This window comes from Miniopterus schreibersii, assembly GCF_964146895.1.
Source record: "Miniopterus schreibersii genome assembly, chromosome: 6".
In the NCBI taxonomy this organism is placed as follows: domain Eukaryota; kingdom Metazoa; phylum Chordata; class Mammalia; order Chiroptera; family Miniopteridae; genus Miniopterus; species Miniopterus schreibersii.
This window is the reverse complement of record NC_138107.1, coordinates 56,812,850-56,826,432: the sequence shown is the minus strand read 5'-3', so window position 1 is coordinate 56,826,432 and position 13,583 is coordinate 56,812,850. Positions and strand designations below refer to the sequence as shown.

At 42.5% G+C, this 13,583-nt stretch overlaps 1 protein-coding gene across 4 annotated transcripts in view; it reads left to right on the top strand.

The window, feature by feature from the left end:
• FYN (FYN proto-oncogene, Src family tyrosine kinase) overlaps positions 1 to 13,583 on the top strand; it is a 193,961-nt gene that overhangs the window by 19,667 nt on the left and 160,711 nt on the right. For 3 of the 4 annotated variants that reach the window (XM_081139626.1, XM_081139627.1, XM_081139629.1), the window contains exon 2: positions 7,367 to 7,406. The exons of the other annotated variant lie outside the window; for it this stretch is intronic. The gene's annotated coding sequence lies outside the window, so the exon portion shown is untranslated. The remainder of the gene's footprint in view (positions 1 to 7,366; positions 7,407 to 13,583) is intronic. 4 annotated transcript variants of the gene reach the window in all.

The window sequence follows — 13,583 nt, the reverse complement described above, 5'->3', positions numbered from 1 at the left end:
ACAGGGAGGTGAGAGTGCATTACAGGGGGTCTATTGTTTTCCCTAGCAGGCCAGAGATTTTGTGTAGGTACACTTGGGCGCACATGAGGAGGAAAATGCTTCTCTGATTGATGTGGGGGAAACTGGGACATATGATGGTGGTGGTAGAGGAATACTTACTTTGAGGTCATGATTTTGAGATCTTGTATTCTTACACAACTGCTTTCTGTTGGATCTCTTTTTTTAAACATGCCACTGTTCAATTTTATCATGAATGCCTTTCCAAGGACAGTAAATGGTTTCACACACTATGACATCGTTTCCATGGCAACTAATGTATTTTAGCAAAGAGAGACTGTGCTAGAAGTAGGCTAAAAAGGACAAATACGGAAATGGCACAGTATAAAATGTGGGGCAATGTGTGTTGTAGTAAAGATTTTTTTTCTTTTTTTCTGACTTCTTGTTTAGGAAAAACCTGTGTTACTAGATCTTGGCTTCTTAACTCTTACTAATAAAATTTTTACTGCACCCAACACTATCCAGTATTTCGCAGACGCAGTTCCTTCGGTTGGTACTCATATTTGTTTGTTTGATTTAACGTGATGTATTCCATCAACATACAAACATTTGTAATTTCATCAATTTTTAAAATCCATGATCTTCACCTTCATTGTGTTCTCCTCTGGCAACCACGCCACTCCCCTGCTGCCCTCTGTAGCAGTGCTTCCTGAGAGGTATTGTCTACACTGCCTGTGACTACACAGTATTTGTTTAAAAATCAGAGTCCGTCCAGCCAGGCTTTCGCCCTACCACTGGATCCAGTTGGTCACACCCTCATCCTCTAAGGCTATTACAATTTTCCTCTTTTGTTTATTTAGAAGCTAACATGCCTAAGTGTACATTTCAAATAATTCTACCAAATGTCAAGCCCATGTATAAGCATTTACATAACCCTGGTTTACAGGGGGAGGCAGATTGTGTGTTACCCTGCTTTTTGCATCTGAATGTACTTGGATTATATGATAATAAAACCCCTTCTGTGCTCTTAAATAAACCCCCAGTGGAGGGCAGATAGCAGCCTACTTCCTATTTAAAAGAAAGAGAAACCATGGAATAGATGTTAATGACTTACAAAGATAGTAGCAAATCAGTCTATGTGGTGGATAATACCCTCATTTATGTTTGGTTGGGCCACATGGTACATTTAAAAATTTTAAACCGGCACTTTAAGATTGCACATTTTTGTATAAAAACTGAGATTTCTAGCTTCTCTTGAAAAAAACGGGAAGTTCTGGCAAAACTAAGCCTGTATTCTCTCCTGACAACAGCCTGCCCAGGCAGCGTGGCAGCTGTCCTTTTGCGATGGGGAGGGCTCTTCAGCACCCCAGCTCCATTGCACCTGCTATATTCGTTTATTCTACCTGCTGGTCTGGCCCCTGTGGGTGTTTTAATATGTGACCCTTGCTACACCCCCTTCCCTCCACCCATTCACAGAGCAGATAAATAGCTAGGGATGAAACTTGGTTTCCAAGCCAACTGCTTCCTCCCTGGCTATGGACCAAAATTCTGTGTTCCAAAACACAGAATTTATAGGTCAGTGGTGAGAGGCACCCTTAGGTGGTAGAGCCTACATTTTGCACTTTACTAATGGAAAAAGACCCTGTGGTTAATTGTTCTGGGTACATTGCCATATTTGGGGGGTGCCTCCCCCTCTTGTTTGCTTCACTTCTATTGAAATCAGTTGTATGTGCTGCCAGTAGTGACGTGCAAGATGAGGGGGCTGCAGGAGAGTGTGACCACTTCTACATGCATAGAAAAGCTGGCCAGCAGGGAAAAGCTCCAGCCTCATACTAGGGGCTTCGGATTTTCAATGAGCATATATTACCTTTCCAGTGAGGGAAATAAGTATTTAGAGAAAAGAAGTAAGAACAAGGTGGTGGTGGGACAAAGTCTATACGACATTGATGTCCTCCCAGTGTGGGAGACTCGGAGATGTTCCCCAGCCACCTTTGCTGTCCTCTCCCAGATTAGATCCTTTCCTTTGAGTTCCTTCAGCACCATGTCAATGTGTTGAAGATTCCTTTGGGTGGCATCGACTTGTTACCAACTTTGTCACTGCTGTGGACCCTGCCCCATTTTGAATGTGCACTCATCACTCACTTCATTGTTCCCAGGGTGAGTAAGATGGGAGGAGAGGTTTCAGGTGCTGCCATCTCACACCCTGTTAGAAGGTTTCAGTGTGCAGGTGAATGCAGTGAGAAGGAATGGCTAGAGGAAAACACATTTTTCCTGGGGGAGCAGGGCAGTGAAGAATACCCCACAACAAAGGGCCTTGTCTGAGCTGGGTCCTGTATCCGGGCCTCGCCCCAACTATCGCTCACACAGGAGATTGTGGCAACCCTGAGCACGGATGGTCCCAAACACTGCACTTCATGTCTACGCAGCTGTGGAGGCATCTGGGAGGCCACTGTGAGAGTGGGCCTGTTCCTGAGCCTCAGGCAGGGAGCCAGGGGCCACCCTTGCGCCAGAGGACATTAAGGAGCTTCTGTGTGCTCTCTGTATGCATCTCGGCTTTCTTTGGAATTGTGGCGGAGTCTGTCCCTGCCTGGTCTTTTTTGTGCCTTGGGCCCTCAGTTAAGAATAACTGAAGGAAGGAACACTGCCCCCGTTGACACGCTTGATATAGAAGCTGCTGTCAAATGACTATTTTATCCCCAGTCATCACTGACATCACACCACGTATAGTTCTGAGGTTCTCACTTTAGTTTTGATTGAATAGAGCCATGATCGTTGGAGCAGAAAGAAGCCATTCAGATGTGAATATGTGAAGACGTGTCTACTAATGTGCAGATGTTTTTGGCAGGTCAATGAATATTTTAAATCTTTTGCAAGTAGTGAAAAGGGTTGAATTGGGAATAGAGAGGATTTACACCTCATTTCTCTCTAAATCTTCCTTTTCTTAAAATAATTAAGCAAAATTTAAACCATGATTTAACTCTTGGATTCATCATGGCCCCCTTCAGTCTCCTTCGTCACATGTCAGATGTGATTGTGACTCTAATGTATTATTGAATCTCCGTTTCTCAGTCACATTTTTAAAATAAAACAGGAAACACTGGGGAATATTAAAAATACCGTAACAGCAGATTCTCCAGATTGTATCATTGTTGTTTATTTATAGCCAAAGACACAGAAATAAATTAAAAGACAAGGTTGTCTTCTGGTTATGGATATGCTGTGTGTGATACGTGGGTACCCCCTTTCTTCCCAGCATGCACCTCTACTCCTGCATGCAGGAGTGAGTGGGGTGGGCTTGATTTAGTGCTGTCCTTCCTGTCAGTTATTTCTTCATTTGATACTCTGTCACAGCCCCTCATCACCCTCACCCCTCCACCAGCAGTGATGGCACCAGCCTCCTTTGTGCTGCAGGCACTGTACTCAGTGTGTCCTGGCCACAGACAAGCTGGCATTCGAGCAGCTGAGACAATGAAACAGGTAGGGAATAAAGTGCTGTAAGAACAGAGGAGAAGAAATCTAGTTCTGCATAGAAGTGGGACCAAACGAAACAAGAGTGAAAGGTGATTTTGTCCTGGACCCTGAAGACCAATTTAGGAGAAAATTATACTGACCCAGCAGGGTTAGTGAGATTGGAATGATGATGCTACGCCCAGGAATATGCTGGGGGCTGCATCTATTTTTCTGCCCCTTCCTGGGATAGAGGTGGGTTGAAAATACCTGGTCAGAGGAAGCAGAAGTGTTCGCCTAACTGGCTGACTCCTTAGCTGACATATGCCATCTCTCACGACCTGGCCTCTGCCTTCATTTGCCTGCGCATGTGTCTGACACCTCTTTGACTATCTCGATATCCCTTTGCCTGCCCTGTCCAGTGCCTTTGGTAGTTACCTATCGCACATGTCCCCTAGGCATTTGGAAATATGAGTGTGGTGGGGGCTGGAGGGATGGTTATATCAAGAGAGAGCTCAAAGTTGAGGGCTTCTCAGTTTTATTAGATTTTCTCTAAAAATAAAAACCTTTCTATATTCTCCCAAAGATGGAGGATGTGATGTGATCTAAATAGTTGGGAGTACAGTAGTTCCCCTTTATCTTCAGGGGATACATGCCAAGACCCTCAATGGATGTCGGAACCACCCTGTATATACTGTTTCTTCCTATACATACATATACTTCACGTCTTCTCTTTGACATACCTGAATTGCCAGCACCACTACTCTTGCACTTTGAGGTCATTATTGAGTAAAATAAGGGTTACTTGAACACAAGCACTGTCCATCTGATAACTGAGATGGCTACTAAGTGACTAACTGGCGGGGAATGTATGTAGCATGGATATGCTGGACAAAGAGATGATTCACATCCCAGGCTAGACAGAGCAAGATTTCATATGCTACTCAGAATTGTGCACAACTTAAAACTTATGAATTGTTTTTTTCTGTAATTTTCCATCCAGTAATTTAGGACTGGAGGTAACTGAAACCACTGAAAAGTGAAATTGTGGATAAGAGGGGACTACTGTAGGTCATGGCCCTGTCCGTTGGCTTCTGTTCCTGTAGTGGATCTCAAATCTGCAACATTTATGGATCAGCTTTTAACCTGGGGAATCTAGGTCACTTCAGTCATTTCCTCAAACAAAACATCAGCACCACTTCAGCAGAAAAAATAAAGCATAAAAATTGCCCTAATGGCCACAAACCTACAATTGAATACATAGTCAACTGTTTTATTGATTGATTGATTTTTAAATATATATATATATTTAAATATGTCTTTATTGATTTTAGAGAGAGGAAAGGAGAGGGAGAGAGAGAGATGGAGACATCAATGATGAGAGAGTCATTGAGCGGCTGCCTCCGACTGGGGATCGAGCCTGCAACCTGGGCATGTGCCCTGACCAGGAATAGAACCCCAATCACCTGAATCCTAGGTCGATGCTCAACCGCTGAGCCACACCTGGCCGGGCAATAGTCAACTGTTTTAAATGTCTGTATAGCTACATATGCACACCCATATCTGTACACACACACATATGGGGTGAAGGGGGGCTATCTTGCCTTAAGCCTTGCTAAGTTAAAACTTGAATATTCTAAACATCTGGATTTCAAATAAAGATAAAGTAGGAGACTAATTGGTCTATCTTCTCAAATGATTTTTTTTAAATGTAGGAGTCATTTAAATAAAATGTACCTCTTTTTCACTTGAAACATATCATGACCAAAATTTATTTATTCCCAACTTTTCATGTATATATTTAAGAAAGATATACATGATTTTTTAAAACAAATGCCACTCTTCATTCTAGATGGGGTTGCCATGTGAATTTTACTTTTAGGCAATTCTGTTTCATCCATCCCTATCCTCTTTGAAGCAATGGAGCCAGTGCCTAAAAATGTCTAAGATCACATGTGCTTGCGGGGACTCTTGGAAGTTAAAGCAGTGACATCCTTCTGGTTTATGGCTGCAGGATGATACATCTATGTATTGTCTTTGTTAATTAACTCTATCTGTTTAGTGAGCCTGACACAGAAATCAGATGATACTGTATATACATATGTGGATAAGATTCCTTGTGCAGGGGTGAGCCAGCAGCTCCAAACGGGTTTCCAGTTTTCCTTCTGTTCCTGGTTACTGAAGTGCCATGGAGTGAAGGCTCATTTTTTTCACTGCCTGCTGTTGAATTGGGCATCCTGTGTGGTTGCAGCTGTGCTGCATGCATGAGAGAGATTAAGTTTCCCCAATACTTTGGAAAAGAGTAATGATCCTCCAGCTGCTCTTTCTGTGGCAGATGAAGAACTCTTTCACCTTGCAAATAGAAAATTCCATTCCACGAATCAGAATGACAGCCTTCCTAAACTTCTGTGGAAGTGCACAAGAATGGAAGTCAGACTTTCTCTGTAGAGATTCCCTTTGGAGAAAAGTTCTCAAAGTACTGTATTGCTCTTTTCTAGTTAGAGGGAGACCAATTAAAATTTCTGGGCATAGAGAATTGCCATTTCTTTACAGCTTGGCCATGTCTAGATCCCAGTGGATTAGCCAGAACAAAAGGCTGGTTAGGATAGGACAGCATGTCTCAGAAGCAAGAAAGATGGAGTGAGGTGGGGTCGCTAAGGTGCAGGCAGTCATTGCATGCCCATTAGCACATTCTCTCCCTCCAGTCTCCATGCTGATTCTCTTGCATGTCTGCAGTGAGTTCATGATTTGAATGCCCATCTGCAAAAGACAATATATGAGTTTCTAATTCTCTTCCCCATGTTCATTTTTCCTTTCCTTCATTCTGAATCATCTTTGATTAAACAAAACAAAGATGCTACTGTTAATTATGCATCCTTGGAAACAGCACACAAATTCTCTTTTGTATATTTGGGAGGGGGGGGTTGATGGGGATAGTAATTTATGATGGGAATGTTTTAAACCCTGGACCAGGATGAAAGATGCTAAGAATCATATTGAGCAAAGTTTGAGTCTCTACTAAGATATGAAAAATTGCTTCTGCTTTTTTTTCAGATTCCTTAAACCTTTCACTTTCTGCCTTAAACATATTATTGTCAACATACTTCCATTCAACCATTTATATTGTTCTCTTTGGACACCTTATTAAAACTGGAGATTTAGTTCAAACAGCTAAAATTGCATATAATAAATGAGGTACTATGCTATTGGCAGGTTGTAGGCAGACTGTATGAGCAGACTGGAAATCTGCCACCCCTGCTAGCACTTCAAAGATTAATGTGAAGTGGGCGTAGGTGCCATCAGAATTAGCACTCAGCTTTGCCTTGCCAGGGCCTTGGCACGAGGTCCTAAGGTACTCCTGGGGCTAGAGTTCCGTGGACAAGTTGGTACAGGCTGGTGAGTTGGCAAGCCTCCTAGAGAGGGGAACCCCAGCTAATGGGAAATGGGGGTCATCCCAAGAAGGTTTTGACAGTGAGGCCCACCCACAGTCAGACAGGAAGTGAGACAAATATGTACTGGGGGCTTGGGGGAGATTTTAGTCCAGAGGTAAGTTGAACAAGACCTTAGAAAATAAAAGCTCAACTATGGGTGACTTGTAGATACCCTGAAGATGTGTGTGTGTGTGTGTGTGTGTGTGTGTGTGTGTGTGTGTACGTGTACTCATTTAAGACCTCCCTTCTTAACTTTCCTGGCTTTTGAAAGTTAAAACCTTATGCTAGCTTCTTTTGGTGGTACAGGGCCAGGTCTTTGCAGTTTCAGACAGGTGTTGTAGCAACTGTGACATTGCAACAATTGTGTGAACAAGAAAAAAATTTGTAGGGAAATTGTCTTTAGCAAATGGAAATTTTATGGTGGTGTTTTGGTGGGTGGTTTGCAGGCAGAGTGCTCAGTTCTCTTTTGATATCTTTTTTTTCTTCTACAGTGTTTTGAAGAAGCAGGATGCTGATGTAGACGTGGAAAAAGTAAGTTGGCAAACTTCACACTGAGAGCATATGCCTTATAAATTAAAAAAGGTTTCCCATTGAAACCTAAGACTTGGTCCACTTTTAACTTGGGATTGTGACTCTGAGTCCATAGGTTTCTAAGAGAGAGGTAGAGTTGGAGATGGAACTGGTATATGAAATAGAAAGTCTTAGCTCACTTCTGTAAACCTGCTGTTTTCCCCTTTCCCAGAGTTGATGTGTAATACTCAATTGTGATAAGTATGAGAACATATGTTTTAGCTATAAGATATGCCTCCTCAGCCCATAAATAGAATGGAACAGCTGCCTAGTGAGCCTTCAGGGCTGGTCAGGGACCGGTAGCACTCTGCCTTCAAACTGGTTAAGGGAAGTGCTCTTTAGTCCATTCACTGTTGTTTTTCTCCAGTCTCAGATGGCTACCGCTTAATTCTGCCCCTCACTGCACCTTTGAATTGCAGTCACTGTGTAACAGGTCATTCTTTCATTCACTTAACATTTTTTGGTGCCCACTAGTCTTAGACACCATGCTGGACTCTATGGAGACAGGAGTGAATGTGGCAGATGAGTACTCAGGTAATTATTACACAGTGAGCTAGAGCTGTGCAGAAGGAGATCTGGAAGCTCAGCCCAAGGGCTGGGCTATCCAGAAAAGCTCTCAATGGAGGCAGTGCATGAAAGAACCATGTATGCATTTATTCTGCAAACGTTTGCCATCTTCTCTGCTTGTACTTCGGTCTCATTTTCCAGGTGCCTTGGGTTCCCATAAAAGGCAGGACTTAAGTCTCACTAGCCACCCTTGGAATCCTTTTCTGTCCCAGGCTCCACTGTCTGATTCTATTGCCTTTGGTGTAATTTGTCAGCAGTTCTGAGTTGCGTTCCTTAATTCCCTGGCCACTTGGGAGCTGCCATTTCCTGAGAATGACTTGGGGTTATTTCCCATTTTGCATTTGGATAAGAGAGAGATTCTTCTCCCTGAACCAGTACCATTCCATATGCAGACATTCTGTCTTCAAGTTGAGGAAGTATTCTATCTGAAAAGTCCTTCTAGAATGGTTATGAGTATCCCCTGACCTTTGACCCATTCAACCCCCTAGTTCCTGCAGAATGGTCTGTGATCTGCTTCAGTCATGTAGCTCATACAAACCAAGGGGACTTGGGAAAATTACAAGGCTCTAGTCAGAGCCAGGCAGAGGGGGGCCTTTTTAGAATCCCTGTGCGCTGAGGTTTTGGCTGTGGAAGCCAGGGTTGTCAAAGACACTCCCTCTGTGAGAGGAGGGGTTAGCACTGTGACCCTCCTGGGCCTGGCCAGACTCACAGCAGGCTAGAGCCTTTGGGTGCCAGGAGCCACCTCAGGATGGCGTAGCACAGAACAGCTGGAACCTCTGGTGGAGCAGTGCAGGAAATACCTGATGCAGCTCCAGGCTGCAGTGTGTGAGATGAATCCTGTAACCATGAGAGGGGGAGGTCCAGTTAATGGAGGAGACGGGTCCATTAACTTGCATTCCCTGTACAACCCAATGCCTGGCAGACAGGAGTGCTCAGTAAATGGGGTAGGAAGCCCTGAGTGGAATGAATTAAAGGCTTACATCAGCTCTGCTGTTCACTTGCTCCGAGACCTTAGGCAAATCATTCCTCCTCTCTGGGCCTCATTTTTCTCATGAGTAAAAGCAGTCTCTTTTCCAGGACCAAGTAAAATTCTTCATTTTTTGACTTAAAAACATAAACCATACATATTTTTTGGTTTTCTGATTTGGGCTCTATGCCAAAAAGGATAAAGGGCTGTTAGCTGCCAGTCTGAAGAGCACTTAGGAGCATTCCCACCATAGGTCAGGAGCTCCTTGAAGGCAGAGCCTGTGCTGTACCTGGAGGTACAGTGAGTGTCTAATGAAGGAATGAGCAGTGTGACCAGCCCTGTCATGTGGGTTGGGCATTTGTAAGTATTGAGGGAATTCAGAATAAGAGAAGCTAAAAATGGGGTGGGAAATGCTTCTTGGGCTGTGTGAATTTGAGCTGCCTCTGAAGGGCTCTGCCTGCACCCTCTCAGCTGAGTGGTTAAGACCTAAAAATCACTTAGCTGCCCTATGGGAGTTCACTGTTTCAAAAGTTCTAATTCAAAACATCCAATTCCATAATCTTTTCCTGATGCTGGTAGTGCTGTTGAGCACAGATGTATCAACTGTTCTTTTTGTCTCTGTTTATATATCTACCATTGTACAGCTAAATGATAGCAGTTGGCCGGTCCAAGTGGAAAAAAGTCATGGAAGTCATAGTATGTTTCCTTAGTGAGATTTTGAATTTTCTCTTTCAGTTGAGTATTTTTGTAAAGACAGAACTATGAATGGAAAATTAGCTTTATTTTGACATGCTAAAGTCAAAGATAAATCATAAATTCTTTAATTATTAATTATTGTCCATAGTTTACTGGACTTCACTATGAACTGACTACTTCATATGTGTCACACTTGACCATTGCAATAATCTCATGAGGGGACCATGTCCCTTACCGTGAGTTGCTCGAGGCACCATAGTAACAGCAAGGATTCTGATCGTACCTCTCTGGGTCTAGAGCTTTCTCTTTCCCATACCCTACCTTACCTTGGAATTGCTATAATATTTGAGACAATACATCCCTCTGACCTTTTAAAAAAAGTTTTATGAGTAATTTAAAAAACAGTGTTACTTTCTAGAGAAGTCTTCCCTGACATTCTCCCTCCCAGTCTGCATGAAGTTGCCCTACCACCTTGCATTTTTTCAAAGCTCTCATTGTCATATGGTTATTCGTACAATAACTATGTACTATCTGTGTTCTCTGTTGAACTGTGAGCTTTGTCTGGTCTGAATCCTTACGTGTGCTCAGCCCAGTGCCTGGCTCCTAATATGCCCTCTTAGAAGGTTGACTTCAGGCATAATGAATGGCACATGAACAAATTAAGGGGTAATGAGAGCCAATGAAAGCCACTGTGGTGGGTGGCAAAGTAAAAAATATTATTGCGTATTCCAGAAATCATGTTTCTCTTCTCTATCTACGGGTTTTATCTATGAAAACTATGGTTAATAGCATTATATGGAGATAAGACAATCATTCCTTGGCTTTCTCTCCAGAATTATGAAGTTTCAAGCAGACAAATGAATGGGTAGTTCTTAAAAATGAAGGAATCTGGGCAAGCAAAGAGAATCTGAAGATAAAAGAAGGAAGGGCAGTAGGGAAATATTAAAACTTTTTTTTTTTTGCACAGAATCTTCTAGAATTATTGAGGGATGCACTTCTGAGTATGGTTTTTGTAAATCAGATTTAAATACATAAAGTGTATCTTCTAAAAGTGAAACTCATTCTCAACTGAATGTTAAAAAGTATGTTATGTCAGAGGAACAAAAATACATTTTTTTAAAGTAAAACTGATTAAACAGAATCATCCTATTTAGTAATTTAAATCATAATTTAAATGGATTTGATTAAAATAACATCTACTTTGGTCACGACTATCCTCAAAGGGCTGAGAGAGGTTTGGTTTTCATGTATTCTACATGGCTTTGGTCTAGCATGATTAAAAGTATTTTGGCACCTGCCTTGAGAGAGGCCCCTGCCATTTTTGTAGTTTTAGTGAGACCGAGAATTCCTGTGTTGCTCTTCCAGCTGTTTTCAGGATTTAGATGGTTGCCTTCAGGCCACAAATATGGTCACAAATACTACCGTCTATTTGATGGACACAGAAGCCTCCTGAAGTAAAAATTGTCCTTAAAAAAGAAAAGCAGATAAAAAATCTCCTCCTGCTTTAGAGATGTTTCCTTTTTCTCAGTAAATTCCTTGAAATGTCTTAGTCTGTAAATGTAAAATGTATGTAGAAGTTGCTTCATTTTTCATTGTTTCTTTTGTTTTCATAAGTCCCAAGAGAAATGATGAAAATATCTTGGATTCTTATTGTGGGACACATAGTCTTGTGAAAACAAAAATCTGGTTTTAAACACTTGAGGGTTCATTTGAGACTGTGTCTGGAACCAGGCTTTAAAGCCATAGGTGCGTGATTCCTACACAGCTGGCTGAGAGGTGGAGAAATTATTTCATACAGGGTTTTTCCTCAGTGGGAAGGAATAGGGTTTCCAGGGATCAGAAGGTCAGCAGTGCTTACCTGTGTCCAAAGGCTTGAGAGCGTTGGTGGCTGGGAAGACAGGAGGCTGTATCTAGGTGGGAATGTGATGGAGGCAGGGGGGTGGCAGGGCAGGGACCATCTCACCGTGTGTGCTAGTTGCTATAAGGAGGAAGGGGAGAAAGTAAGAGGAGGAAGGAAAGAACAGCATAAGCTGAACTCCCTGCCGTCTGTAGAAGGTGTTGCTTCCTGAATGGAGGGAAGGGTTCATCAAGTACTTATGGGGATGGGAGAGGGCAACTCCCATGTGCAGAAGGGAATCATCCCTTAGGCCCTCTCTGATGTACATACATAGGGCTGCCAGCCCCAGGGCCCATGGGATATTGAGTTTAGCTCCAGAGCCTATAGGATGCTAATTTAGTTTCCATTCTCAATGCCCTGCCCCAACCTCACACACGGATCGACCCATTCTACTGGTGATCAGGCATCAGGAAAGCCCAGCCTCTGTATCACTGAGTAACCACTGAGTGAAGGCCAGACTTCACACAGCCTGCTTTCCTGGTGGCTGGGGATCAGCAAAAGGGAATGGCTTGGGGGGGGGGGGGGGGTTAGAAAGGAGGCATTGCTCAGAATTCTGTTTTTAGACTGAAGAGAAAACATTTTTAGTCCTGGACCAAAAATAGTTGTTATGCATCACCCATAATAACTGACCAACTTTCTTTTCCATAAATCTCTAGATTGTAAAACTAAGTGCTGCTGTCCAAGAAGAAAAAGCATGCCTCTGCCAACTCAAATTTCCAAGATAATAAAAGAAATCTCTTCCTAGACATTATAAACTCAGGGAGATACTTATGACCCTTGGAAGAGCTACAGATAACAGTATTTACATTGTCATTCAAGGAAAGAGTTGAAAAATTGGGGCGACTTGTCTAGTCTGGGATGCAGAACAGTTAATTCTTTCATTTCTCAAACATTAATGGACACCTGTGGGCCGCCCACTGTTCTAGTCCACATGTTATCTTATTTAGTCACCCTATTTTATAAGTGAGGAAAATAGAGCTCAACAGATATGAAATGATTTGCCCAAAAACTTACATCTAGGAAGTGGCACAATCCGAAAGTAGGCCAGGGACTTGGCACACCCTTCCTTCTACTCCACAGTGGATGTTCTCCTGCTCTGAAGCCCAGCTGAGCAGAAGACAAATGACTCATCATCAGCCTCGTGTATTTAACTAATTTCATATGCATTTTTCATTTTCTCTTCACTAAATTTAAAAAGACTTTCTCCTTTATTTATGGTTTTAAAAATAGAAAGGATGTTTTTATTAAAGAGAAATTAGAAAAAAGAGGAACCATCTCTTTAAACCTGATCTGGTTCCTCCAGGTGGTCCTCTAGGTGACAGCATTAGAATGACTTCCAGGGATGGCATTCTGTGGCAGTGGGAGTCTGGGGAGGTCTGTGGGACACTCATTGTCCTTCCATGCAGGTTCCTAGGCTCAGGGGTCATTTTATTATATCCCTCATCTCAGTAGCACTCATCATTCTACAAGAATGATGGGTTAGCATGAAGATGAAGAGAGCAGGTTGTTGCCAGGAGACCTTGGGGAGAAATGCTGCCCACATTACAACAAAGAATTAAGATGAGTTTCCACTGCTCTGTAGGCTTTCTCCTGCAGCCATGAGATGCCACATAATTTGTTCCACTACAGCCAGGCCTTCTGGGTAGAGGTTGGGATTACTTGGTTGTCTGCCCTGCGTAGACTTATTGTCTGCTGAAATCACATGTGAAGGGAAGATTATTAGTAAAATATGTATGAAGAATGGCTTAAAGATGCTTTTGTCCCTGCCCCTAAACAGGTTAAAAAGCAGAGCTGTACTTGTTCTGAGACTGGTATGGAATAAGCCATAAAAACACATTAAAATTCAAGCTTTTCCCTTAAAAAAGGTTAATACTGCCCACCATTAGCCACAACAAAGTTTTATTTAAGCAGGAAATCTCTGGATTAATTTGTTGTGGCTGCCATAACAAATGACCATAAACTTGGCGGCTTAAAACAAGAGATTTATTCTCTTATGGTTTTAGAAGCCAGA